General features: G+C 43.5%; 1 long non-coding RNA gene across 1 annotated transcript in view; it reads left to right on the forward strand.

The window, feature by feature from the left end:
* LOC148124783 (uncharacterized) overlaps window positions 1-11,323 on the forward strand; it is a 16,731-nt gene extending 5,408 nt beyond the window's left edge. The window contains exons 2-4 of the long non-coding RNA XR_015745063.1: window positions 2,370-2,631; window positions 4,830-4,965; window positions 10,893-11,323. This is a non-coding gene — a long non-coding RNA (uncharacterized LOC148124783). The remainder of the gene's footprint in view (window positions 1-2,369; window positions 2,632-4,829; window positions 4,966-10,892) is intronic.
* The last annotated feature ends 14,051 nt before the right edge of the window (window positions 11,324-25,374 follow it).

Genomic DNA, 25,374 nt, shown 5'->3' on the forward strand with positions numbered 1-25,374 from the left:
AGTGCAACTGATGTAGTTAAATTGAAGAACTTCCCATTGTGCAAATTGAAAGAGTCAAGAGTCCCCAAATGCAACATAGCTATTGTGGAGGACTTACTAAGCCTTCTGGATACTATAAGGATCCTGCCATAGGCAGGGCGGGGCAATAGACTTTCTTTCTCTCCATTAGTGCAAAGAAGGAAAGGATGCAATAAAAAAAATATATTGAGCTTGTTTTAAAATTGATACTCTTATTTCCAGGTGCTTATTGTGGAAGGACACAAATCCAGAGTCTCCGTTTTCAGTTACTTTTTGCTGCAAAACTCTTCCCTTGGAGGAAGTTTCAAGATTTGCACGTGGGTGCAAATTGCCCACTTTACAATTGGCTGAAAGAGGCAGTCACACCCAGCTGCCTCAATCTGAGGATCAAAGACAAAAAAAAACCCAGCTACTTTTGTGATTCTTGCATTTGGTGCAAAACAATAGGAGAAAAAATTTTTTAAAAACCATTATAAGCAAAAGAAAAAAGGAACCGTTTTAAAAGCTGTTTCTTCTGTGTTGTTTCTCTTTTCTTATAAAGATGCAAATGGAAGACTTTTTCCTGCAGTTGTTTATACAGCATTTACTTTCAAGGAACCGGGTTAGAATTTGCAACTTTACAAGACAATCCTTTCTAAGTCTTTTTTTTTTTTTTTTAAAGCAAGGCGCATGATTTTCAGTACACAGAAGTTACTCTCGTATCTTTGGGGAAGAAATATTGATATAGGAGAAAAAGAGCTAAATCTTCCATATGGGTTTGATCTCCGTAATGTCAGGAGAAACATCTGTTGTTCTTCCCTCCTTGAACATCCCTGCTGGCTCCTATTGGCTGAAAACAAATCTTAAATGTAATCAGCCCTTCTCCAAAACCCAGCCTATCTCCCAAGTTCCTGAACTTTCCCTTTCCAGCCTTTTGCAATCCGCGCCTTGGCAGCTTCCAGGAATTCTGCCACTTGACTCAAGTTCCAAAATTTGCTGAACTCAGAAGAACATTGGGAGGCCAAGTCATTCGGTAATCTACGTTTTTGCTTTCAAAGGACGGATCTCCTGCCTCCCCCCGAAAAAAACCCTCTGCTTTCAGTGTCATCACCACAAAACATGCGAGTACGTGCAGGCTGCAAACCACATCCTCCCCAACCGACTTCAGATTTGACCTTCATTGCAGTTGGTTTAGCCAGTCTAGTGTGAAATACCACCTAATTGACAAGAAGCTCCTCTGTTTTAAGAGTAGAATAGAGTAGCGCAGCGCAGCGCAGCGCAGCGCAGCGCAGCACAGCACAGTACAGAACAGAATAGAATAGAGCTGGAAGGGACCTTGGAGAACCTATACCAGTGGTGGCTAACCTTTTTGGGCTCCTGTGCCAAAAATTGTGCCGCACGCTTGCACGCTCACGCTTGCATGCCAGCACCCAGAAGGCAATGCACGCCCCCCGCCATGACCCGTATGCATGTGTGCGCAATCCCCACCAACCCACTCCACCGCCCCTTTACCTGCACTGCATCTCACAGCTGATTTTCAGCCGGTTTGAGGCCTTTTTCGGCCTCCAAGAGGCTTGAGGAAGGCTTCTGCAGGCTTTGCAGGCCAAAAACTAGCCCCGTTTCGTCACTTCCAGTATTTTTGGAAAAACAGGAAGTGATGAAACAGGGCTAGTTTTCAGCCTGCAAAGCCTACAGAAGCCTGCAGAAGCCTTCCTCAAACGGAGCTGGAGACGGTATCCTGCGATCCCAAATAAAGAATGATCGATCGGTAGGGGAATTTTCCTGCAGACTTTTGGGGGGATTTTCCCAGGGTCTCTGCTCCACGAGGTTTATGAGTTTGGTGGTCCCTGAGGTCCAAAAGGTTGGCGACTCCTGATTTCTATATCCAACCTTCCGCCCAAGCAGGGGACCCTACACCATTTCCGACAAATGGCAGCCCAGTCTCTTCTTGAAAAGCTTTCAGTGATGAAGCTCCCACAACTTCTGAAGGCAACTTCTGTTCCATGGGTTGAATGTTCTCATTGTCAAAAAATTCCTCCTTATTTCCAGGTTGAGTCTCTCCTTGTTCAGTTTCCATCCATGATTCCTTGTCTGGCCCTTCGGTGCCTTGGAGAATAGCTTGACCCCTTCCTCCTCTCTGTGACAGCCCCTCAAATATTGGAAGATCGCTATCCTGTCTCTCCTTCACTAGAGTAGCCACTAGACTAGTGTTACCTAATGTATGAAGCAGGCTCCAGACCCCCCAAAAGCAGAGGTGCAGATGGCAGACATAATACTTTCCGCCCCCTCCCATTAAATGCTTTTATAAACAGTACACTGAGCCTTCCACAAATGTTTACGCTAATCTGATGCTTTCTCAAAATTCTGCTGAGGTTCCAAGGCAGACGGAAATGAATTGAACCACTTGAGTGTTAAAGTCACACTGTCAAGCTTGGAGCGAAAAGGTCCAGGGAAGAAGCAGGCAGGCCTCAAGGGACAATCTCCAGGCCAAAATAAAAAATAAAGAAAGGTGCTGGATTTTAAATTCCACCTGAACAGCTGCAGTCCTCAGGGAAGGAGGTTGAGAAGAAACGGCTGGGATAGAAAGACACCCGTCTCCATGGGATCTGTGGACCAACGTGACGGCAAAGAAAGGTGAGCCCTCAAAACTTATTCCAGTCGTATTTCCAGATGGAGAAATTAGGTTGGGAAGGTGAACTGGTTTCTGAAACAGCTCTTGGCTCTTTATGGTGTCTCGTTGAATTCTTTCGAAGTAGCAGATTGCACACAGGTAATCCTTGACTGATGACCCTTTATTTATGCTTGTCCCTCCATTTGGCAGCCAGTCAGGTGCATTTGGGGAACATTCATGTTTTATCATTAAACATGTGGGAAAGGAAGAATGCCTTGTATAAGATTTGTAGCATGAAGTTTATAAATAGTGGTACTAATGGTGAAGTGAATGGCACTCCAAAATAGTGGGGGAAATGAAAGAAGGGGGAGGAGGAGGAGGAGGAGGAGGAGGAGGAGGAGGAGGAGGAGGAGGAGGAGGAGGAGGAGGAGGAGAACTTGTTCTGTTTATAGAAGCTTTATATGGAAAAAAGGAGGAAGAAGGGAGGAGGGGGAAAAGGAGAGGAAGAAGAGGAAGTAGAACAACAAGAAGAAGAACAACTTGTTCTGTTTATAGAAGTTTCATATAGAAAGAAGAAGAAGGGAGGAGGAAGAGAAGAAGAAGAAGAAGAAGAAGAAGAAGAAGAAGAAGAAGAAGAAGAAGAAGAAGAAGAAGAGGAGGAGGAGGAAGAAGAGGAAGAAGAAGAAGAAGCTAAATCAAAAAGTCATCCAAACTTGATGCCCAACACTTGGCGCAATCCAGTGGTTGACCTCTATCTCGCATAAAGCCAAACAGGAGCTTGATTAGTGCCTTAACCCAGCCAGTAACGATCGTCTACTTAAACCAACATGGCTGAACAAATCCTGACTCGGTCCAACGTACGAGGAAATCCTCTCCTCATTTTGCAAAACCTGCTGATGCTCAGCTTTGGCCCTTCCATTGTTCCTGAGGAACCTCAAGCGAGGACGTCGATGGCAGTTTATTTCTGCACGCCAGACCACCTGCCAGCCATGAAGGGAGGAAAGGGGTTATTGTCGCAAGCTGCATTTTTGCAAGCTTAGCTGGCAACGGCTGGCAGATTCCTCCCGTGATGCAAACATCTGCAGGATGGCCAGAGCCAAGACAGCAGAAGTTAGGAGGAGGAGGAGGAGGAGGAAGGGGGGAGAGAAGAAATAGCTTCATTAAAAAGGCCTCTAAGAGGTCTCTCCAAATGGCTTAGCATCTGGGGAATAAACAGGAAAGCCAGAAGGAAGTACTTTGGAGAGGAAGGATGCAGGATAAGAATCCCGCTGAAGGCGCATCATGCTTGTGGAATGTCAGGACCAAGAGACCCAACCTCTGGGCAGTGGCTGCTTCTTGGGGTGGGGAGGTGTGAGCCTCAGCACATCTGCCAGGGGTCCTCTTTGACCTCCTCCGATTTCAGAAGTCATGGGGTGGGTGAGCCCCCACCTGGTGCTAAGCTACGATGGGCTTCCTTTTAGGTTGGGCTTCATACACAATGTATTTCACCTACTCTTGAGAAGACCTGTATATTAATTATATGGGTCAGAAAGAGTCCAAGAGTCCTGAAACAGAGATAATAAGGAAAATTATGGCATGTGCAGAATCAGATAGGGACTAGAATTTTAAAAAAAATTAAAATTAAATTAAATTAAAAAAACAACAGGAATCTAAGTATTATGAAACGTGGAATAAATTCTATCAATGGTTGCACAGAAGAAGCCAAACATAAGTCGTTATGATGATTAAAATAATTAGTAAACAAATGTATCAAACAAGGAGATTGTAAATGGTGAAGTAAAATGTATACATGTATAATAATTGTAATGCCAGAACGGCTGCGCCATGTTGTATTCTTATCATTAAAATTTTTAAAAAAAGAAATAGAAAAAAAGAAAAGAAAAAGAAAGAGTCTAAGAAGGTATCTGCAAACTCTTCGCATCCTGGACATCAACTGTTTCAGCTCTTTCCCTCAGGACGGTGCCATAGAACAGGGGTCTCCAACCTTGGCAACTTTTAAGACTTGTGGACTTCAACTCCCAGAGTTCCTCAGGCAGCTTTGCTGAAGTCCACAAGTCTTAAAGTTGCCAAGGTTGGAGACCCCGGTTCTATGGCATCATATGCCAAGGCGACACAGGGATACCTGAGCATCTAATTCTCACAGTTTTGCCCAATGTCTATGTATATTAACTCACATGGTGTGGCTGTATTGTTATTATTTATCCTTCTTATTATCTTATAGGAGCCGCGGTGGTGCAGTGGTTAAAGTGCAGGCTACTTCTGCTGCCTGCTACTTCTGCTGCCTGCTGGCTGCCTGCAATTTGGTAGTTCAAATCTCACCAAGGCTCAAGGTTGATTCAGCCTTCCATCCTTCCGAGGTGGGTAAAATGAGGATCCAAATTGTTGGGGACAATAGGCTGACTCTGCAAACCACTTGGAGAGGGTTGTAAAGCTGTATATAAGTCTAAGTGCTATGGCTATAGTTAATTCTGCCCACTGCCAGCAATTCGATCCTGACCAGCTCAAGGTTGACTCAGCCTTCCATCCTTCTGAGGTGGGTAAAATGAGGACCCAGATTGTTTGGGGGCAAGAGGCTGACTCTGTAAACCCTTTAGAGAGGGTTGTACAGCACTGTGAAGTCTAAGTACTATTACTATTGCTATTACTATTGCAGGCTAACCTCTGCTCACACTGCCAGAGAAATCACCTTTTCCTTCTACCCCAAAACGGCTACATATCCCACCCGCTCCCTTCAGCCATTTAGCAAATTTTGGATTTACAACCCAACCCCCACCACATGAGACTGGGTTCAGATGGCTGGGACCTCCCAGGGAACAAAGAGGCCACTTAAAATGTTTGGGATGTCAACATTTCAACCACACATCGATCCAGCCATTAATTACACAAGGATCAAACCCACGCTTATTCCTCTCCCCCATCCAATCTGGGGAAGTGGGGAATGCGGACAAGGTGAACCTTCTGCAAACATTTTTGTGGCTCTCTAGGGTAGCCCCTCTGAACTTCAACCATCGTAAGATGTGTGGACTTCAGCTCCCAGAATCCCCCAGCTGCTCTGCGTGTGAGTTCTAGACCTATCTTAACCGTTAAAGCCAGTTGGGTGACTTTGGGCCAGTCCTTCCCTTCCAGCCAACCCACCTCATAGGGTTGTTGTTGGTGTGTGGAAAATAGGAGGAGGAAAGTATATTATTAGGTATGTTCACTCTGCCTTCAGTTATTCTTAGTGGGATATAAATAAATAAAATGTCTGCTTTAATTGATCCAATACTGGCAGTTACAGGCAGTATTCTCTCTCCTTTACAATTAGCTTATGACCTAAAATACAAAAATAAATAGTAGGAAAAATAGGGGAGGGAAAAGGGAAGGGAAAAGTGTAGAAAAGAAGGTGGGAAAGACAAAAAAAAAGAAAGAAACTGACTTCCGATTCCCTTTGGTGTGGTAGAATAAGGCAGTAAAATCCAACCTCAACTTTCTACTTTTACGTAGTAGTATAAAATATTCATTTCTATAACAACAAATCCATCTAATCAGTAAAATCCAAAATCGAAGTTTAATTCTTTTCCCACCCCAGGCACAAAGTCCAGTAGCGGTTTCCAAGTAGAAACAAAAGTAATCGTGTTTTTTTTTTCCCTTTGACCAAAGCAATCAATGTAGCCGTCTTTGCTAACTCCATCCATTTTTGCAGTCATTCGTCCATTATAGGGATTGAAATATCCTTCCATTTTTGTGCATAAAGTAATCTTGCTGCCGTCAACCTATATAACATCAAAGTTTCATTTTTCCCCCTCCAAGTCTTTTTCCATTAAACCCCAAAGAAAAGTTTCTGGTTTAATCTTTATGTTCACCTGAAGAATTTCCTGTATTAGAATATGAATCCTATTCCAATATTTCTTTGTCCACCCTAAATGATAAAAGATCCCTCCTTTACATTTATATTTTCCAACATTCATTTAAAGTACTTTTCATACGTTCTTGATCACTTGTCTGGCGTTAAATACAAACAATACATCATCTTATAGAAATTTTCTTTTACATTGTTCTTGACTTAGAACCATTTGTTAAGCCGCCGTTCAAAATTACAAAAGCATCGGGGGGAGAAAATACTGACCTATAACCTGCCAAGAAATTAAAAGATGCTTGTTCCCGGGGAGGAAAGCTGTGGCAAATCTAGACAACATACTAAAAAGCAGAGACATTACCCTGCCAAAAAAATTGCATATAGTGGTTTTCTCAGCTGCAATGCATGGCTGTGAAAGTTGGACCATAAGGAAGGCTGAGCTCCAAAGAATGGAGGCCTTTGAGCTATGGTGCTGGAGAAGACTCCTGCGAGTCCCTTGGACTGCAAGGCCATCCAACCGGTCAGTCCCAGAGGAGATCCACCCTGACTGCACCTTAGAAGGCCAGATCCTGAAGATGAAACTCCAAGACTTTGGCCACCTCATGAGAAGGAAGGACTCGCTGGAGAAGAGCCGAATGCTGGAGAAGATGGAGGGCCAGAGAAGAAGAAGGGGACGGCAGAGAAGGAGGGGGCTGGATGGAGTCACTGAAGCAGTCGGAGTGAGCTTAAATGGACTCCAGAAGATGGTAGAGGACAGGAAGGCCTGGAGGAACGTTGTCCAGGGGGTCGCGATGGGTTGGACACGACTTCGCAACTAACAACAACAACAACAACAACCTGAAGCTTATGACCACTGCAATATCCCCATGGTTACATGATAAATATTGTGCTTGGCAACCATTTGTCAGAAATGGTGTCCCTTCCGACAAGCGAATTCAATGGGGGAAGCTGAACTCACTGAACAATCACAGGATTCAGTGAACTGCCATGATTCTTTTAACAACCATAGTTTAAAAAAAAAAAAAGGTCACAAAATCGTGCCTAGCTCATTTAAGAAGCCCCTTGTTTAGAAACAGACATTCTGGCCCTAATTGTTGGGGGGGGGGCAATAGGCTGGCTCTAGAGAGGGCTGTAAAGCACTGTAAAGTGGAATATAAGTCTAAGTGTTATTGCTATTGCCCTTTCTTCCCTCCCCCTCCCTCCTCCCTTCCTTCCTTCCTTCCTTTCTTCCCAATGGTTAGAATGAAGTGTTGCAGGCTAATTCTGCCCACTGCCAGCAGTGCGATCTTGACCATCTTTAGGTTGACTCAGTTTCAATCTTTCCGAGTTCACTAAAATGAGGGTCCAAAATTGTTTGGGGGCAAGAGGCTGACTCTGTAAACTGCTTAGAGAGGGCTGCAAAGCACTGTGAAGCGGCATATAAATCTAAGTGCTTTTAAATCGACAACTACTTGTGCCTACCAAGCTTTTATGCAGGTAGTCCTTGATTTATGACCACAATTAAGCCTCAAACTTGCTGTTGCTAAGTGAGATGTTTGTTAAGTGAGTTCTCTCCTGTTTTACCACCTTCCTTCCTATTCCATTCCATTCTATTTTTCTATTCTATTATTCTATTTATTCTGTTCTATTCCATTCCATTCTATTATTCTATTTTATTTATTCTATTCCATTCTTCTATTCTATTCTATTCTATTCTATTCTATTCTATTCTGTTCTGTGCTGTTCTACTCTTATTCTATTCAATTCTATTTATTCCATTCCATTCTATTCTATTCTATTCTATTCTATTCTATTCTATTCTATTCTATTCTATTCTATTCCATTATTCTATCCTATCCTATTCCATCCCATTCTATTTGACTCCATTCTACTCTATCTGAAGGCATTCTATTTGAAGAGACTGGACTGCCATTTGTCAGAAATGGTGTAGGGTCTCCTGCACCCCTCTGGGAGGGGTTGGACTAGCAGACCTCCAAGGTCCCTTCCAACTCCACAAGGAATCTGTCAGGGGATACACCTCAGGCTCCCATCAAGGCCTTCTAAATTATGAATGCACAAGGGAGGCCGCATGGCGGGTGTGAATAATGCCACCGTTCTCACCGATGCTTCCCCTGAGACAGCAGCGAAGCCCATTACACATACAAATTCGAGCTGAATCGGAGAATGAGAATTTAAGCACTGCGATAACGCTAAGCACGCCGATTTAAAAGCAAATGCCACTGATGGCCCTAGATCTCGAAGGCAAAATATAATTTCTTTTTTTTTTCTCAGAATTCTAACAAAAAGGACCAAGTTTCCTCCAGCCCCCATTTTTCCCCTTCTGGTGTCCATTCTACTCTTTTTTCTAATGCTTTTTTAAAAAAAATCCTTTAGTGAGCAAATGACAAAGAAACCAACGCACCAACGTTCACACCTCGTGTTAAACCATAAAGCGGTTGGCTAGTTTCATGGATGGTATAATGAGTTGTATGAACCCAGCTTGGTTCGGGTTTGATGCACCAGCAGACCGCAGTTAAGCAGATGGTGGCTTAGTAGCAGAAGTGGTCTTCAGCAGGTTCTGACCAGTTCTGGAGAACCGGTAGTGGAAATTTTGAGTAGTTTGGAGAACTGGCAAATACCACCTCTGACTGGCCCTGCCCCCATCTCTTCTCTGCCTCCCATTGAGTCCCAGCTGATCGGCTGGGTCTTCTTTGGTTGCCCTGCACAGGAGAACGGAGCTGGAAAGCAGGTTAGTGGGGTGGGGAGCAGTGGTAGGATTCAAAAAATTTTACTACCAGTTCATTGGGCATGGCTTGGTGGGCATGGCAGGGGAAGGATACTGCAAAATCCCCATTCCCTCCCCATCCCACTAACCTGCTTTCCAGCTCCATTCTCCTGTGCAGGGCAACCAAAGAAGACCCAGCTGATCAGCTGGGACTCAATGGGAGGCGGAGAATAGATAGGGTTGGCGGGGCCAGTCAGAGGTGTTATTTGCCGGTTCTCCAAACTACTCAAAATTTCCGCTACCGCTTCTCCAGAACTGGTCAGAACCTGCTGAAGACCACCTCTGGTGGGGGGAAATGGGATTTTGCAGTATCATTCCCCTGCCATGCCCACCAAGCCACACCCACCAAGCCACGCCCACAGAACCAATAGTAAAAAAAATTTCAATCCCACCACTGCTTATAGTGGGCTTTCTAAACCACATCATGGTTTAATTTCCATACCTGGGCAGTCAGTCTGTTTCTAATGATCAGCAGGGTTGCACTTGCCACAACAATCAGTTAGGAAGAAGGGATTGTCATCAGAAAGTCTTGAAGGAAGTCCATGGATTGCAAGAAATAATTATGAAAGATAATAAGAAAAATGCCCCCATGGAGGGCAAATCCTTTGGAGCAGAACAGTGAAGAGGTGCAATTCATATTGCAACAGTTTTCTGCAGGTAGCATACATTTATTTATTTATTTGTATCCCGCCTTGATTATTTTCACAAATAACTCAAGATGGCAAACATACCCTCCTTCTTCCTCCTTCTATTTTCCCTACAACAACAACCCTGTGAGGTGGGTTGGGCTGAGAGAGAGGGACTGGCCCGAAGTCCCCAAGATGGCTTTCATGACTAAGGTGGGACTAGAACTCACAGACTTCTAGTGATTGGTCTAAAGTCACCCAGCTGGCTTTCATGCCTAGGACAGGACTAGAACTCCCAGTCTTCTGGTGATTGGCTTAAAGTCAACCACACAGCTTTCATGTCTACAAACAGGTCTAGAACTCCAAGTCTCCTGGTGATTGGCCTAAAGTCCCCCAGCTGGCTTTCATGTCTATGAACAGGACTAGAACTCATGCTCTCATGTTCCAGTGTGGTATCTTAAGCACCGGCTCTCTTACAGAACATCCTACTGTCTGCACTCTGTAGTTCCCATTACTCCGAGCATTGCACTGCCTCTTTCTGCAAGACCAGGTCTTCCTTCTTCACCTTCCTTCTCCCCCTCCCGGTTTCCACATTCCTGCGTTCCCCTACGGGCCCTACGCGATGCGCATCCTGTTTCCTAGAAGCGTAGCAAGGGCCTTAGTCATGCCCTCCGCAGCTCCGGCAGGTGACGGAAGGCTAACAATAGCCAACAAAGAAAGGATGTGTCACTTGCGCACAATCCTTGGGCCAACCTGCGAAGAAGTATCCTGCCTGCCCTCCGAAGAAACTCCCGCTCAAGGCTGAACGTGGCCCAGATGAGCTCCACAGCTCAACTGATACGGTTTTTTTTTTCCCCCAAGGAAATTGGTTTTCCTGTTTGCAAATGTTTATTTTGGAAGGGTGGGGAAGGATGAGGCAGAGGCCAAACAGTGGCGTTGGGCAACAGGTGCTTGGCAAGGAGGTTTGGCATCTCCAGACCTCCCGGCTCTTCATTCCAAGGCCCAGACCCAGATCTGGTTCATGCGCTGATGGGCCTTGGTTTATTTCTTTCTAAAAAGGAGCGAGCACAGCTGGCAAAGAGGACAGAGGGATCCAGCTGGACAAAACCACTGCACAACAATTCAGGATGGCCTAGATTAGACACTCAACCTGTGCGACAGTCGATACATTCTCTGAAAGGCTACGATATTTCTAGGTGATTCCTTTCCATTAGAAATAAGATCCTAAACGTGGTTTCCGAATAAAGGACGTTACTTACAAACGCAGGCGATCCTTCACTTACCACCATTCCTCCAGCATCTATCCCAAGTTACAATGGCCTCGGGAAACGGGGCTTACAAATGGATCTTCATGCTTGCGACTGTCGCAGCATCTCCACAATCACGTGATCAGAATTGGCATCTTATGATTTATGATGAATGTGTTTTTATGATGACTATGATCATGACTTATCACTTTGTTGCTTGTAAGTACACTGAAAGCTTATGCACGGGAGACAAATTTCTTGTGTGCCCAATCACACTTGGCAATAAAGAATTCTGTTCTGTTCTGTTTCTTATGTCATTCTATTGTATTCTAGTGTTTGGCAACTGGCCGATATTTGCAATGGTTGCAGCATCTCATATTTTATTTCTGTTCTGTACTGTTCTGTTCTATCCTATCCTATTGTATTCTACAGTTTGGCAATGATATTTACAATGGTTTCAGCATCCCATATTCTATTTCTGTTCTGTTCTGTTCTATTGTATTCTAGTGTTTGGCAACTGGCCGATATTTACAATGGTTGCAGCATCCCGTGGTCTGGTGACATTTCTTCCCAGAATGACCCAGCCGTCCCTGATCTCAGTTTGATTGTTGAACGCCCGACAAATCACGGTTAAATCAATCAAGCCTAGCCGGAACTTCTTCCCAGAATGGCCCCGCTGTTCCTGATCTCAGTTTGATTGTTGGACACCCGACAAATCACGGTTAAATCAATCAAGCCTAGCCTGAACCCCTTCCCAAAATGACCCCACCGTCCCTTGTCTCAGTTTTGATTTGTGGCCGCAAGAGAAAGCTTGCCGGTATGTTGTATTTTGGGACAATGGAAAAATGGCCGAGGACATGTGTTAAAAATCTTTCCTGCTCCAGCTGGGATTCCCCCAGGCCCGCTGAGAAAAGATCGAAAAGTAGATGATCCCTCTTTCTGAACCTTCCCCCTCCTCTCTCTCCCCGTCCCCCTGAGACCCCAACTGGAGAAACCATCTGAGATAGATGGAGATTAAACAGGAGCCAGCCAAGTTTCTAAGGAAGCTAGTTCCCGGAGGCTGGTTCTCTCTGAGGGGAGCTGAGCGTGGCCTATGCCCCAGCTGGCTGTGACCTCTGACTTGGCTCCAAGTGATGATGCTTTGCAGACTGAGGTAGGCAGGCAGGGAAAGGCACACACTGGATACAGATTAACAGAGTTGGGTGGGACCTTGTAGGTCATCCAGTCCAATCCCGCCCACCAAAGCAGGAGATCCGACGCCGTTTCTGACCGATGGTAGTCCAGTCTCTTCATGGAAGCTTCCAATGATGAAGCTCCCGCAACTTTTGAAGGCAAGTCCCTCCACTGGTTGTTAAGTGAATCCAGCTCCTTGCACTGACTTTACTCGTCATATGGTCATAAAAGGGATCACACAACCCCCCCGCAGGACACTGCAACCATCATAAATATGAACCAGTCGCCACATGTCCGAATTTTGATTAACACCCTCGGTTGTCTTCTCCTTGCACAACAAGCTCCCATCGCCTTGTGTTGCCCACACACCAGAGGTGGCCGTTCAGCAGGTTCTGTCCAGTTCTGGAGAACCGGTAGCGGAAATTTTGAGTCGTTCGGAGAACCGGCAAATCCCACCTCTGACTGGCTCCACCAACCCCATCTCGTCTCTGCCTCCTGAGTCCCAGCTGATCGGCTGGGTCTTCTTTGGTTGCCCTGCAGAGGAGAACGGAGCTGGAAAGCAGGTTAGTGGGGTGGGAAGCAGGGGTGAGATTCATTTTTTTTTACTACCGGTTCTGTGGTCGTGGCTTGCTTGGTTGGCATGGCTTGGTGGTCATATGACTGGGGCTTGGTGACCATGTGACTGGGTGGGCATGTCTTGGTGGTCATGTGACTGGGAGAGCGTGTCTTGGTGGCCGTGTGGCTGGGTGGATGTGGCTTGGTGCTCATGTGACTGGGTGGGTGTGACTTGGTGACCATGTGACTGGGAGGGCATGTCTTGGTGTTCATGTGACTGGGAGAGCGTGTCATGGTGGTCATGTGACTGGGAGAGCGTGTCTTGGTGGCCATGTGACTGGGTGGGCATTGCTTGACGGTCATGTGACTGGGTGGGTGTGGCTTGGTGGTCATGTGACTGTGTGGGAATGGCCAACTCAAGGTCACTCCCATCAAGGGGTGCCTCACCTGGCCTCTCCCTTCCCAGCCACTCCTTGTCACACCCAGCTTCGACTTATCTATAGTTCTGTAAAAATGCTGCTCAGCTTTTTTCGACTTTATATCTACATGCCATAGATCAGTGGTGGCTAACCTTTTGGGGCTCCTATGCCAATAATTGTGGCAATGCATACACATCCCCCCCACGCACCTCTGCATATGCGCGAACAAACTCTCCCTGTGTGTGCCTCGCATCTCTGCGCATGCTCACACATCTTCCACACACACCCGCCCCCCATGAATGCATGCCAGATACTCGATGATCAGCTGATGGGGTCATGGGCAAGGGCTCTTGTGCCGGCCATAATGGCTCTATGTGCCACTTCTGGCATGCATGCCATAGGTTCACCATCTCTGGGGAGGGAATGGAGATTTTACAGCCATGATGGCAAACCTTTGGCATGCGTGCCACAGGCAGCATGCAGAGCCATTTGTGCCAGCACATGAGCTGCAGCCAAGCTTACCTCACTGTGCATGCATGCACCTGACAGCTAATTCTTGGCCAGTTTGAAGCCTTTTTTGGCCTCCCAGAGGCTTGAAGAAGGCTTTGCAGGCCAAAAACTAGCCCCGTTTCATCACTTCCTGTTTTTCCGAAAATACCCGAAGTGACGAAACGGGGCTAGTTTTCGGCCCGCAGAAGCCTGCAGAAGCCTTCCTCGAGCTTCTGGAAGGCTGAAAAAGGCCTCAAACCGGTTGAAAATCAGCTGTGAGGCACAGTGCAGGTAAGGGGGTGGCGGGGATGGGTGGGCAGGGATTGTGCGCACATGCCTGGGGGGGGCACGCGTTGCCTTCTGGGTGCTGGCATGCAAGCGCGAGCAGGAAAGCGCATGTACAGTTTTGGGCACGGGAGCCCCAAAAGGTTAGCCACCCCTGTTTTACAGCATCCTTCCCCTCCCACTCCCACCAAGCCATGCCCACAGAACCGATAGTAAAAAGAATGTTGAATCCCACCACTGCCACACAGCTCTGGCCGAGCCGCAACATCACCCTCTGGTTCTCAGGGAAGCCTTCTTCGCAAGTCCTCTTCTCCGCCTCCCTCCGAGTTGCAACTGGAAAAATCTGATAACATTCCACTGGTGCAGGAATATAATGCAACCGCCACTTAGGCTGCCAGCCTGCAAGCGATTTATGTCACTTTCACTGCTCTCCCAGGGCCAAAAACTGTTTGTGTTCAACCCTAGAGGGGCACCTTCATGGCTCTCATCCCAGCCAGGTAAAAGATCAGCCGCCGACGGAGCAGCCCTGATCCCGAGGAATCTTGGAAAGGATTCCTGATCTCTCTCTCGCTCTCTCTTTCTCTCTCCCTCTCCTCCTTCTTTCTCCCTCTCTCCCCTCTTTTCTCTCTCCCCTTCCTTTCTCTCCCTCTTTTTCTCTCTTCCCTTCTCTCTCTCTCTCTCTCTCCCCCTCCCTCCCCCCCCCCCCTCTCTCCCTCCCTCCCTCTCTCTCTCTCTCTCTCCCCACCCCACCCAAGGACAAGCTCTGGTATGGGCGGGGGGGTGTCCACATGTTGGAAAGAAATTTTGTAATTCGAACACAGAGCCGCTCAAACAGTCTCAGGGGTGGCTTATTTTGTCGTTGGTGATTGACGAGTAATCCTCGACTTACAACAGTTGGGTTTAGTGGCTGTTTCTTTTCTTTCTTTTCTTTTCTTTTTTTCCCCCCTGACTCTTTTAAAAGCAGAAGCCAAAAGGTTGCGCAGGCTTTGAAGTCCTAGAGGGCAAGACAATTGTGAAATAAATCATCGTAATAGGGCAGCTGGGATGGAGCAGGGCTGAGAAATAAACCAGATTTGTACTGCTAATGCAATGGGCTTCTGTTTGGCTTAGCCCGAAGGAGAACTCTGGATTTAGTTTAAGCCATATTTAAACGGTAAAAATGATACACAAACTCAGTTTTCTCCTTGAGCTTGAGATGAGAAGAAAGGTAATTTCATGGGTCTATCTACATTATTCTTTCTTTCTTTCTTTCTTTCTTTCTTTCTTTCTTTCTTTCTTTCTTTCTTTCTTTCTCCCTCTTTCTCCCTCTGTCTCTCTCTTTCTTTCTGCCTCTGCCTCTCTCTTTCTTTCTTTTCTTTCTCTCCCCCTCTCTCTGTCCTTCTCTCTCTTTCTTCTTTCTTTCCCCCTCTCCCTCTCCTTCTCTCTCTATTTTGTTCTTTCTTTCTTCTTTCTTTCTCCATCTCCCCCTCTCTCTCCTTCTCTCTCTCTCTCTCTTTCTTCTTTCTTTCTCCATCTCCCTCTCTATCTCCTTCTCTCTCTCTTTCTCTCTTTCTTTCTTTCTTTCTTCTTTCTTTCTTCCTCCCTCTCCCTTTCTCTCTCCTTTTTCTTTCTCTTTCTTTCTTATTTCTTTCTCCTTCTCCCTCTCCTCTCTCTCTCTTGTTCTTTCTTTTTTCTTTCTTTCTCCATCTCCGTCTCTGCCTCTTTCTTTCTTTCTTTCTCCCTCTCCCTTTCTCTCTCCTTATTTTTCTTTCTTTCTCTTTCTTTCTTTTCTTTCTCCTTCTCCCTCTCCTCTCTCTCTCTTGTTGTTTCTTCTTTCTTTCTCCGTCTCCCTCTCTGCCTCCTTCTCTCTTTCTCTTTCTCTCTTTCTTCTTTCTTTCTCCCTCTCCCTCCTTCTCTCTTTCTTCTTTCTTTCTCCCTCTCCCTCTCTCTCTCCTTCTCTCTCTTTCTTCATTCTTCTTTCTTTCACCCTCTCCCTCTCCTTCTCCCTCTTTCGTTCTTTCTTTCTCCCCCCCTCTCCATCTCTCTCTTTCTTTCTTCTTTCTTTCTCCCTCTCCCTCTCTGCCTCCTTCTCTCTCTCTCTTTCTCTCTTTCTTCTTTCTTTCTCCCTCTCCCTCTCCTTCTCTCACTCTTTCTTCTTTCTTCTTTCTTTCACCCTCTCCCTCTCCTTCTCCCTCTTTCGTTCTTTCTTTCTCCCCCCTCTCTCTCCATCTCTCTCTCTCTTTCTTTCTTCTTTCTTTCTCCCTCTCCCTCCCTCTCTCTCTTTCCTTCTTTGACCAACAAATAAAGTTTTACTTTCTTCTAATTACAGACAGGACTTCTTTATTATGTTCACAGCGCTCTTTGCTCCAAGTACTAATCCCATCCTATCAGCCATATTCAAAAGGGCCCCCTGCACCTTTCATTGAATCGTTTCCTGTGTGAAAGGCCTGAGACCCCCAAGGAAAAGGATTTGCAATTCCATCGGCCGTAAAGCTCAGGGAGGACCCAGGCCAAGCACAGCCACATTCAGGTCCAGCAGTCTTTTGCTGGGATTTGGGCATACGTTTGGTTTCTCCAAGAGGATTGGATTGAAAATATAATAACATCCTAGGCTTTTTTGCAACTACCTACCATATCCAGCAAATGTCTGTGTTATTCCTCCTTCCCTCCCTTCCTCTTTTCTTTCTCCTTTCTCTTCATTCCTTCCCTCCCTCTCCTTCTCCTTCCTTTCTTCCTTCCTTTCCTTCTTTTTCTCCCTTCCTTCCTTTCTCTTTTTTCCTTCCTTCCGCCTTTTCTCCCTTCTTTCCTCTCTCTTTCTCTTCTTTCCTTTCTTCCTTTCTTCCTTCCTCTCTTCTTTTCTTCCTTCCTCCTTTTCTCCCTTCTTTCCTCTTTCTCTTCTTTCCTTTCTCCCTTCCTTCCTTTCTCTTTTTTCCTTCCTTCCTCTTTTTCTCCCTTCTTTCCTCTCTCTTTCTCTTCTTTCCTTTCTTCCTTTCTTCCTTCCTCTCTTCTTTTCTTCCTTCCTCCTTTTCTCCCTTCTTTCCTCTTTCTCTTCTTTCCTTTCTTCCTTGTTTCCTTCCTTGCTTCCTCTTTTTTCCTCCCTTCTTTCCTCTCCTTTTCTCTTCTTTCCTTTCTTCCTTGCTTCCTTCCCTGCTTCCTCTTTTTCTCCCTTCCTTCCTCTCCTTTTCTCTTCTTTCCTTTCTTCCTTGCTTCCTTCCTTTTTTCTCCCTTTCTTTCTTCTTCCTTCCCCCTTTCCCTTCCTATTCTTTTTTTTCTGAGCTGGAAAAGAAAAAGAAAGGAGAGAAATCAAAGAGGACAGAAAAACAAACCCCATCTATCAAGGCAAGAAACCTACCTGCTGGAGTTGTTGTGTGGGATAAAACAACAAGCCAACATGGTTGGGCCTGTGAAGGGCTTGGGGGGGGGGGGCTGGGGAATGTCCAAAAGGGAACATGGCAAAAAGCAACGTTTTGCCCTAAATAACTTTTCCAGGAAAACAGTGAGGTCGGTTTCTCTTCAAAAGACTTCTGGAAGTGCTTTTGAAGTGTATCACAAAAACTAAAATAGACCTAATTTGAGTGATTATTTTGGACAGAAGCCTGCCCCACCTCCAGGGCCTTTCTTCATTTTCTCAGTAATTACAAAAATTGAGCGCCTTGAGCAACACAGCCTGCTTCTCTCTCCTAGGTTGAGCTATTCTTGCAGTTCAGTGTTCACTGCTTAACACAATCCACTTTACTGGCATCAAATGAGCACTAGACAAGTTCAGCTCTTCGCAGACACAAGTCAGCAAGGATGCGTGTGTGTGAGAGAGACAGAGAGACACAGAGAAAGAGAGAGAGAGACAGAAAGAAAAAGAGAGAAAGAGAGGGAGGGAGGGAGAGAGAGAAAGAGGGAGGGAGAGAGAAAGAGAGACAGAGAGAGAAAGAGAGGGAGGGAGAGAGAGGGGGAGAGAGAGAGAAAGAGAGAGAGAGAGACAGAGAGAAAGACAGAGAGGGGGAGAAAAAGACAGAGAAAGAGAGAGGGAGGGAGAGAGAAAGAGAGACAGAGAGAAAGACAGAGAGGGAGAGAGAGAGGGGGGGAGAGAGAAAGAGAGAGAGAGACGGGGAGAAAGAGACACACATTGAGAGGGGGGAGGGAGAAAGAGAGAGAGAGAAAGAGAGAGAGAGAGAGAGAAATAGAGAGGGGGGGAATAAGGTAGAGAAGGGATCAGTTTACCAACAGGAGCATTAATATATCCAATGGCAACCTGGAAAATGACCACTTTCAGGGTGCTGTTTTAATTATGAGAAGGGAAGCAAAGAGACATTTACCTCCCTGTTGCTATAGTGATGCCTGTCCCTACCAACCTGGAGCTTAAGTTGCCATGGCAATGCCAACTGCCCGGCCTTCTCTCTCCATCCCTCCAAAAATGAAGAGAGATGGTTTTTGCAGTTGAAAAACGACGTGGCTCAGGCGTGCCCACTTCTGCAGTGGGGAGGAGAGAAAGGAAGAACGAAGTGGACTATATAGCCTGTCGGAATTTACGTGCATTTTGGGCCATGTAGCAATTCACATTCGGTTCCAAAAGGTGGATTTGGTCCAAATTAAGGATGCAAACCTCTTTAAAGCAGCCATGTTGTAATTCTAGGATGGGAGGAAAAATAACACATCTGCTTTAAAGAGCTGCAGCATGGGTTAGCTTTCAACTCCTGCCTTTTTTAAAGCTACTCATCCCCTAATAATGGCTTAAAATCTTGGCCGGCTGATAGGGCATGGTATTTTTCCACATCAGAGGCTGTGTCTACAGCAGGGCAGGGGTCTCCAACCTTGGCAACTTTAAGCCTGGTGGACTACAACTCCCAGAATCCCCCAATGAGCTTTGCTGACCAACAAGGTTTGCTGGCTGGGGGATTCTGGGAGTTGAAGTCCAACAGGCTTAAAGCTGCCAAGGCTGGAGACTCCTGGTCTACAGGAAAAAAGGGTGGCATAGATTTGTATTTCCTAGGATATTCACCTACTTAGGAAAGCAGCCCTCCCAAACTGCAAACAAATCTACTTTCCCATTATCCCAAAGGTGCTTTTTCATTTCATATAAATTTTATTGAATTTACAATTAAAAAAATAACATAACAACATTACATAAGAAACAGAGAGAAAAAAGAAGAAAGAAAGAAGAGAAGAGAGAGAGAAAAAAAAAAAAAAGCGCTCGGTCTTGCGACCGAAAAAGGAGAAGAAGAAGTATAAAGAGAGAAAAAAAAAAAACAAAAAAAACAAAGAGACGGAAGAAAAAAGAAAATACGTTAAAACCAGACAAATATTCTTTTTGACAGTCTACAAGATCCAATTCTCCTACCTTACTTTAAATATACACATCTTATCGCTATTTATGGATATTTATGCTTATTTATGCTCATTAAACAGTTTATCTCTGATATAACCAATTATACCATGCATTCCAATTATTATCAAATGCTGAAGACTCTTTATTTTTAAGAGCTATGGTTAAATTGTCCATTTCTGCGCAGTCACATATTTTCTGAATGACCAATTGATCTGTAGGTAAACGGGATGATTTCCAGCACTGGGCAAATGCTAATCTGGCCGGTTAGAATATGAATTATTATGTATTTCGTCTTTTAGGAAAATGTTTATCAGAGATCCCTAGTAGGAAGAACTCTGGTTTGTATTCAATTTGATCTTTGGTTATCTCCTCCAGCCATTTTCTAATTTTTGCCAGTATTTCTGGGCTTCTTTACAGGTCCACCACATATGAAAGTAGGTTCCCTCTATGTTTTTACATTTCCAACATTTTGGACTAGAGTTTGGGTTCATTTTCGCTAACCTCGAAGGGGTAAGTGCCATCTATATAACATTTTATATACATATTTTCTTTGTCGCTTGCAGATTTCGTAATCTTAATGATTCTATTCCAGATCTTTTCCCATTCTGTTAATGTAATGCTTCTTCCAATATTCCTACTCCACATTATCATGTTCCCTTTCACTATCTCTTGCTCTAATTCTACCTCCAATAAATATTTATAAAATTTAGAAATATTCTTTTTATTTGATCCTAATAAGATTTTATCTAAGTGTTGTAATTTGCTATAAATTCCAAACTCTTTGATATCTTGTTTGTATCTACTATGGATTTGTATATATAACCACTGATCAATTTTAAATCCCTGTTCCTGTAAGTCCTGTCGAGTTCTTAGTTTCCCTAAAGGATCTAATAAATCTTTATATTTAGTCATTTTGTTATATCCAAATTGTTGGGATGAACCATTGCCTCCATTGTTGAAAGCCAAATCGAATTTTTAAATAATGTTTTTACATATTTTTTTCCAATTAGTTAATAGTGAATCTCTAATAAGATGTCTATGAAATACGCCTGTTTAGTTTTCCCCACATCCCATAGAAATGCGTGCCATCCTCTCTGAAGGTCGTGCCCTTCCAAGGCTAGAGTTCTTTTATTCCGTAAATTGACCCAGTCTTTTAACCATAGTAAGTTGGCTGCCCAATAATATAATTCCCAGTTTGGAAGCGCTAGCCCACCTCTACTTTTGCATCTTGTAAGGCCTTAATACTGATTCTAGCTTTTTCCCTTGCCAAATAAATTTAAGAGTTACCTTATTTATATCATCAAAAATTTTTTTGGTAATTTTATTGGGATTGTCTGGAATAAGTAAAGGAGTTTTGGTAAAATGTTCATTTTGATTGTGGCAATCCTGCCCAGTAAAAAAGCTGCAACTTATTCCAGGATTCTAGATCTTTCTTAATTTGCTGTAACAGTTTATCATAATTATTCTCTTTGAGTGATTTACTATGTGGTGTTAACCATATGCCTAAATATTTGACCTTTTTTTGTTGCCTGTATCCCCATGGTTTTTTCTAATTCTTTCCTCTGGTTCTCTGTTAGATTTTTAGTCAGTAATTTCGTCTTATTTCTGTTGATCTTTAGTCCTGCTACTGAACCATATTGTTCTAGTTCTTTTATTAGATTATGTCCTTTCTCCATGGGATCCTCTAGGAAGAAAACCATATCGTCTGCAAACGCCTGTAATTTATATTCCTCTGCCTTGACCCTAACCCCTTGAATTTCAGGATTTTGTCTTATCCGCGTTAACAATGATTCTAAAGCAAATATAAATAAGAGGGGTGAGAGAGGGCAACCCTGTCTAACGCCCTTTTCAATGCTTAGTGGGCCTGTTTGTTCACCATTAATTAGTATATTGGCTTGTTGGGTATTGTAAATTGTTGTGATAATATTCTCGAATTTAGTGCCCAGATTCATGTTATAGATTTTTTGTATTAAGAAGTGCCAATGTAAGTTATCGAATGCTTTCTCCGCATCTAGAAACAAGAGTGTAAATTGTTTCTCTGGATGAGCTTCATAATATTCTAAGACGTCAATAACGGTTCTTAAATTGTTTTTAATTTGGCGGAATGGAAGGAAACCATTTTGGTCTTCATGAATGTATAAATTTAAAACTTGTTTTACTCTATTCGCGATAATTGAGGTAAATAATTTATAATCGGCATTTAAAAGTGAGATTGGTCTATAATTGTTGATATATCTGGCATCCACATCCTCCTTCGGAATTAACGCAATCAACGCCTCCCTCCATGAGTCTGGCATTTTGGCAGCCGAACCAAAGGTGCTTTTTCAAGAGACAATTGGATTTCCTAGATTTTTCTTCGAAGATGTTTTGCTTCTCATCCAAGAAGCTTCTTCAGCTCTGACTGGATGGTGGGGAATGGAAGGATTTATATTCCTTGCAGGCAGCTGGTCATTTGCATCCTTTTAGAGGGTCATTGAGGCCACTTGGAGGTGTATCTGTGTCCTCAGGGTCACCTGAGTAGGGCAAATAGGTTTATCTGAGGATACAGATAAACCTCCAAGTGGCCTCACTAAAAAGAATACAAATGACCAGCTATCTTCAAGGAAAATAAACCTTTCCGTTCCCCATCATCCAGTCAGAGCTGAAGAAGCTTCTTGGATGAGAGAAGTGAAACGTCTTCGAAGAAAAACCAGAAAGTCCAGTTGCCTCTTGAAAAAAAGCACCTTTGGAACAACCATGATCTGGAGGATTGAGAGCCTCCACAGACACTTACTCTCCCATTAAATTTCCCACAAGGCCACAGAGTGAAATCTGAGCTTAGAGGCGTTGTGGGTAATTTGAAAGCCAAGCAAACACAGCTAGGAGGCTGGACCAGGAAAAGTGATGGCAAAGGAAATCAGGAAGGGTCTTTCTCAGGGCAGCTGGCCAAGGTGCTGATGTCAGCTCTGTTAGGAAGATATCATTCAAATAGAGTAGAGTGGAGTAGAATCGGAATAGAAGAAGAAGAAGAAGAAGAAGAAGAAGAAGAAGAAGAAGAAGAAGAAGAAGAAGAAGAAGAAGAAGAAGAAGAAGAAGAAGAAGAAGAAGAAGAATGGAATGGAATGGAATGGAATGGAATGGAATGGAATGGAATGGAATGGAATGGAATGGAATGGAATAGAATAGAATAGAATAGAATAGAATTCTTTACTGGCTTAGTGTGATCGAACACACGATGAATTTGTCTTTGGTGCATAAGCTTTCAGTGTACATAAAGAAAAAAATAAAATATATTCATCAAGATTCATAAGATACAAGACTTGGTGATAGTCATAGGATACTAATAAGCAATCAAACCATACCAGGAAACAATAAAAACAATATAAGTTGTAAAGATCCAAGCAACATGGATACAGCCATAAGTGGGAACAGATAAGTGCTAGAAAGGATGAGAAGAAGAATAGCAATACAGTGTTAGTAGTTAATTTGACAGTGTTGTGGGAATTAGTTGTTTAGCAGTTGTCTGGCTTCATCATGAAAGATAGGGAGGAATCGTAGCCAATCATTGTCTCACTCAGCTTTATCTACCCTTGGAAGGTTATTGTGCAACATTACAGATTAACAGAGTTTGAAGGGACCTTGTAGGTTATCTAGTCCAACCCCCATCCCAAACAAGAGACCCTACACCATTTCTGACAAACTGCAGTCCAGTCTCTTCTTGAAAGTTTCCAGGGATGAAGCTCCCACAACTTAAGCAACCATCATTGGATAGTCAGATTGTGGGAGCAGCTCCAATGTGATTGCAGTGCCACCTAGTGGTGTATCCTGCTGATAGGTTGTCAGGTTATTGTTGGTTTGTATTTAAAAATATGTGTTTTTCTCTGATGGCAACATTTGGCTGATGCTGTTCGGAGATGCCCTTTTCTCCACTTGTTGATATGTTCGTTCTCTTTAGCATATGTCTGCTGTTGCTTTTTAGCAAGGGAATGTTTCTTAGCTTCGGCACAGAATCTGGTGTCTCCTGAAGGAATAAAGAGAGTGGTTTTGGTCATTTACTGAGACCAGCAACTACAGTAAATGTTAAAATGCGGGCATCAGGATGCCAGTAACCCTTTCTCAGCTATCTTGCACAAACAAGCATTGGCAGGTTGGTCTGTCTCAGTGCTGCTTCCTTTCAACCCCTGTTTTTATTGTATCCGTGGACAATCCTCCTTCCATTTTACCAATAGTTCTCATTTTGCAACCGCCTCACCTGTCCACAATTACGAGCCATGGTGGTGCAGTGATCAGAATGCAGTATTGCCCACTGCCAGGAATTCCATCCTGACTGGCTCAAGGTTGACTCAGCTTTCCATCCTTCCGAGGTCGGTCAAACGAGGAGCCAGATTGTTGGAGACAATAGGCTGACTTACAGACTACTTAGAGAGGGCTGAAAAGCACTGTGGAGTAGTACATAAGCCTAAGTGCTGTTGCTATTACAACAGTGATGAACAAGTAACTTCACAACCGATCCTCGCAATTTGCAACCCCGGCAGGTCTGCAAAGCAAAATAAAGCTGAAATAAGATCCTGGTGCACAGTGGCTTCACTTAACAACCACTTAGCTGAGCGACCAAACTGTCAGTCCAATTGTGGGTGCTAAACAAGGGTTACCTGCGGTTCTGCAACTCTTCATCCACCTGCTTAGCTCCATCCCATCCAGATACTGTTTGCAACCAGAGTCATTTTAAGCCCCTGAGAAATGTGGAGGGAATTGTTGACTGAGCCTCCAATATTTTATTGGGCAGTCTTTTGACAACAGGGAAGCCAGATTCAGCCATGGAACTACAACCAAGAAATTCCGTGATTCATTTAACAAACCGCAGAAAGAAAAGGTCACCCCATGGGCAAAACTCAATTAACATATGTCTCACTTAGCAACATCCATTTTGGGCTCCCTTGTGGTCGTAAGTCAAGAACTACCTGTATTGCAACCTGCTTGGGATTGGGGACAATGGTCCCATGTATTTTGGGGGTGGTGGCAGGCAGTACTGGCTTTATTATATATTTATTATTTTCCCCTATCCAAAGACTCTGGGAAGTCGATACTGGACTAAGATTCATACATGGCTTTAAAAAAACGATAAAACAGCATCTCTCCAGAGATATTTTTATTGGGTATCTTGCCTGAAGGATACAAGTAGAGAACTGACATATTCGATTATAAACGTGTTAACAGCGGCTAGAATTGCATTTGCCAGAAATTGGAAAAGTGAAAAAATTTCAATAGAGGAAGAGGTGATTAAGAAAATGATGGAATGTGCAGAAATGAGTAAGTTGACATTAGCAATTAGAGAGCAGGAAGATAAAGAATATTATAAAATTTGGGATTTATTTTATCAATGGTTAGATAAGAAAATAGAGAAGTAAACTATGTTATAAAAAGGAATAGTATAATATGTAAGATAATGTGATGTAATGATATTATATAATTGAACATAATAAAATATTGTATGTTACCAGATTTGTTAAAACTCAGACTCAGTTGATAAGAACTTTGTAAACTTATAGTTGAGTCTAATAATGATACAATAACAATACAATGTAATATAACATAATATGTATTGTTGACTTATGTAATATGAATGCATGTTTGGAAAGGGACGACTGTTGATATTGTGACATTACACGAAAGAAATGTACCAACCAACACTCTGTATTTTGGAAGATGGTTTTATGTTGTTTTATGTTTGTGTTTGTTAATGTTTGTCTTTAAAAAATAAAAAACCTTTTACAAAAAAAAAGACTCTGGGAAATCAAGAGCAACATCCTGCCAAACAGAAATTAAGTTTTTTTTTTAAAAAAATACTTTATTAAATAGATTTATACACATACAATAAGATCAAAATATTCCATTTGTCGCAGTGTAAGCAAATACTGTGTTCACTCTAATTAACAACTCTCTCATTGCATCAAATGTTCATTCACTTATTTAAATATAATACAGAATTTCATTCTAATTATTTATCACAAATCAATTTACATTGTAATATTGCCAATTTCTATCATATTCTTTTATTTGATTTTTTTATTCTTTTCTTGTCTGTCTTCCAGCCA

This window comes from Pseudonaja textilis, chromosome 12 (genome assembly GCF_049901715.1).
Source record: "Pseudonaja textilis isolate UNSWEBS1 chromosome 12, rPseTex1.2, whole genome shotgun sequence".
NCBI classification, from domain to species: Eukaryota; Metazoa; Chordata; class Lepidosauria; order Squamata; family Elapidae; genus Pseudonaja; species Pseudonaja textilis.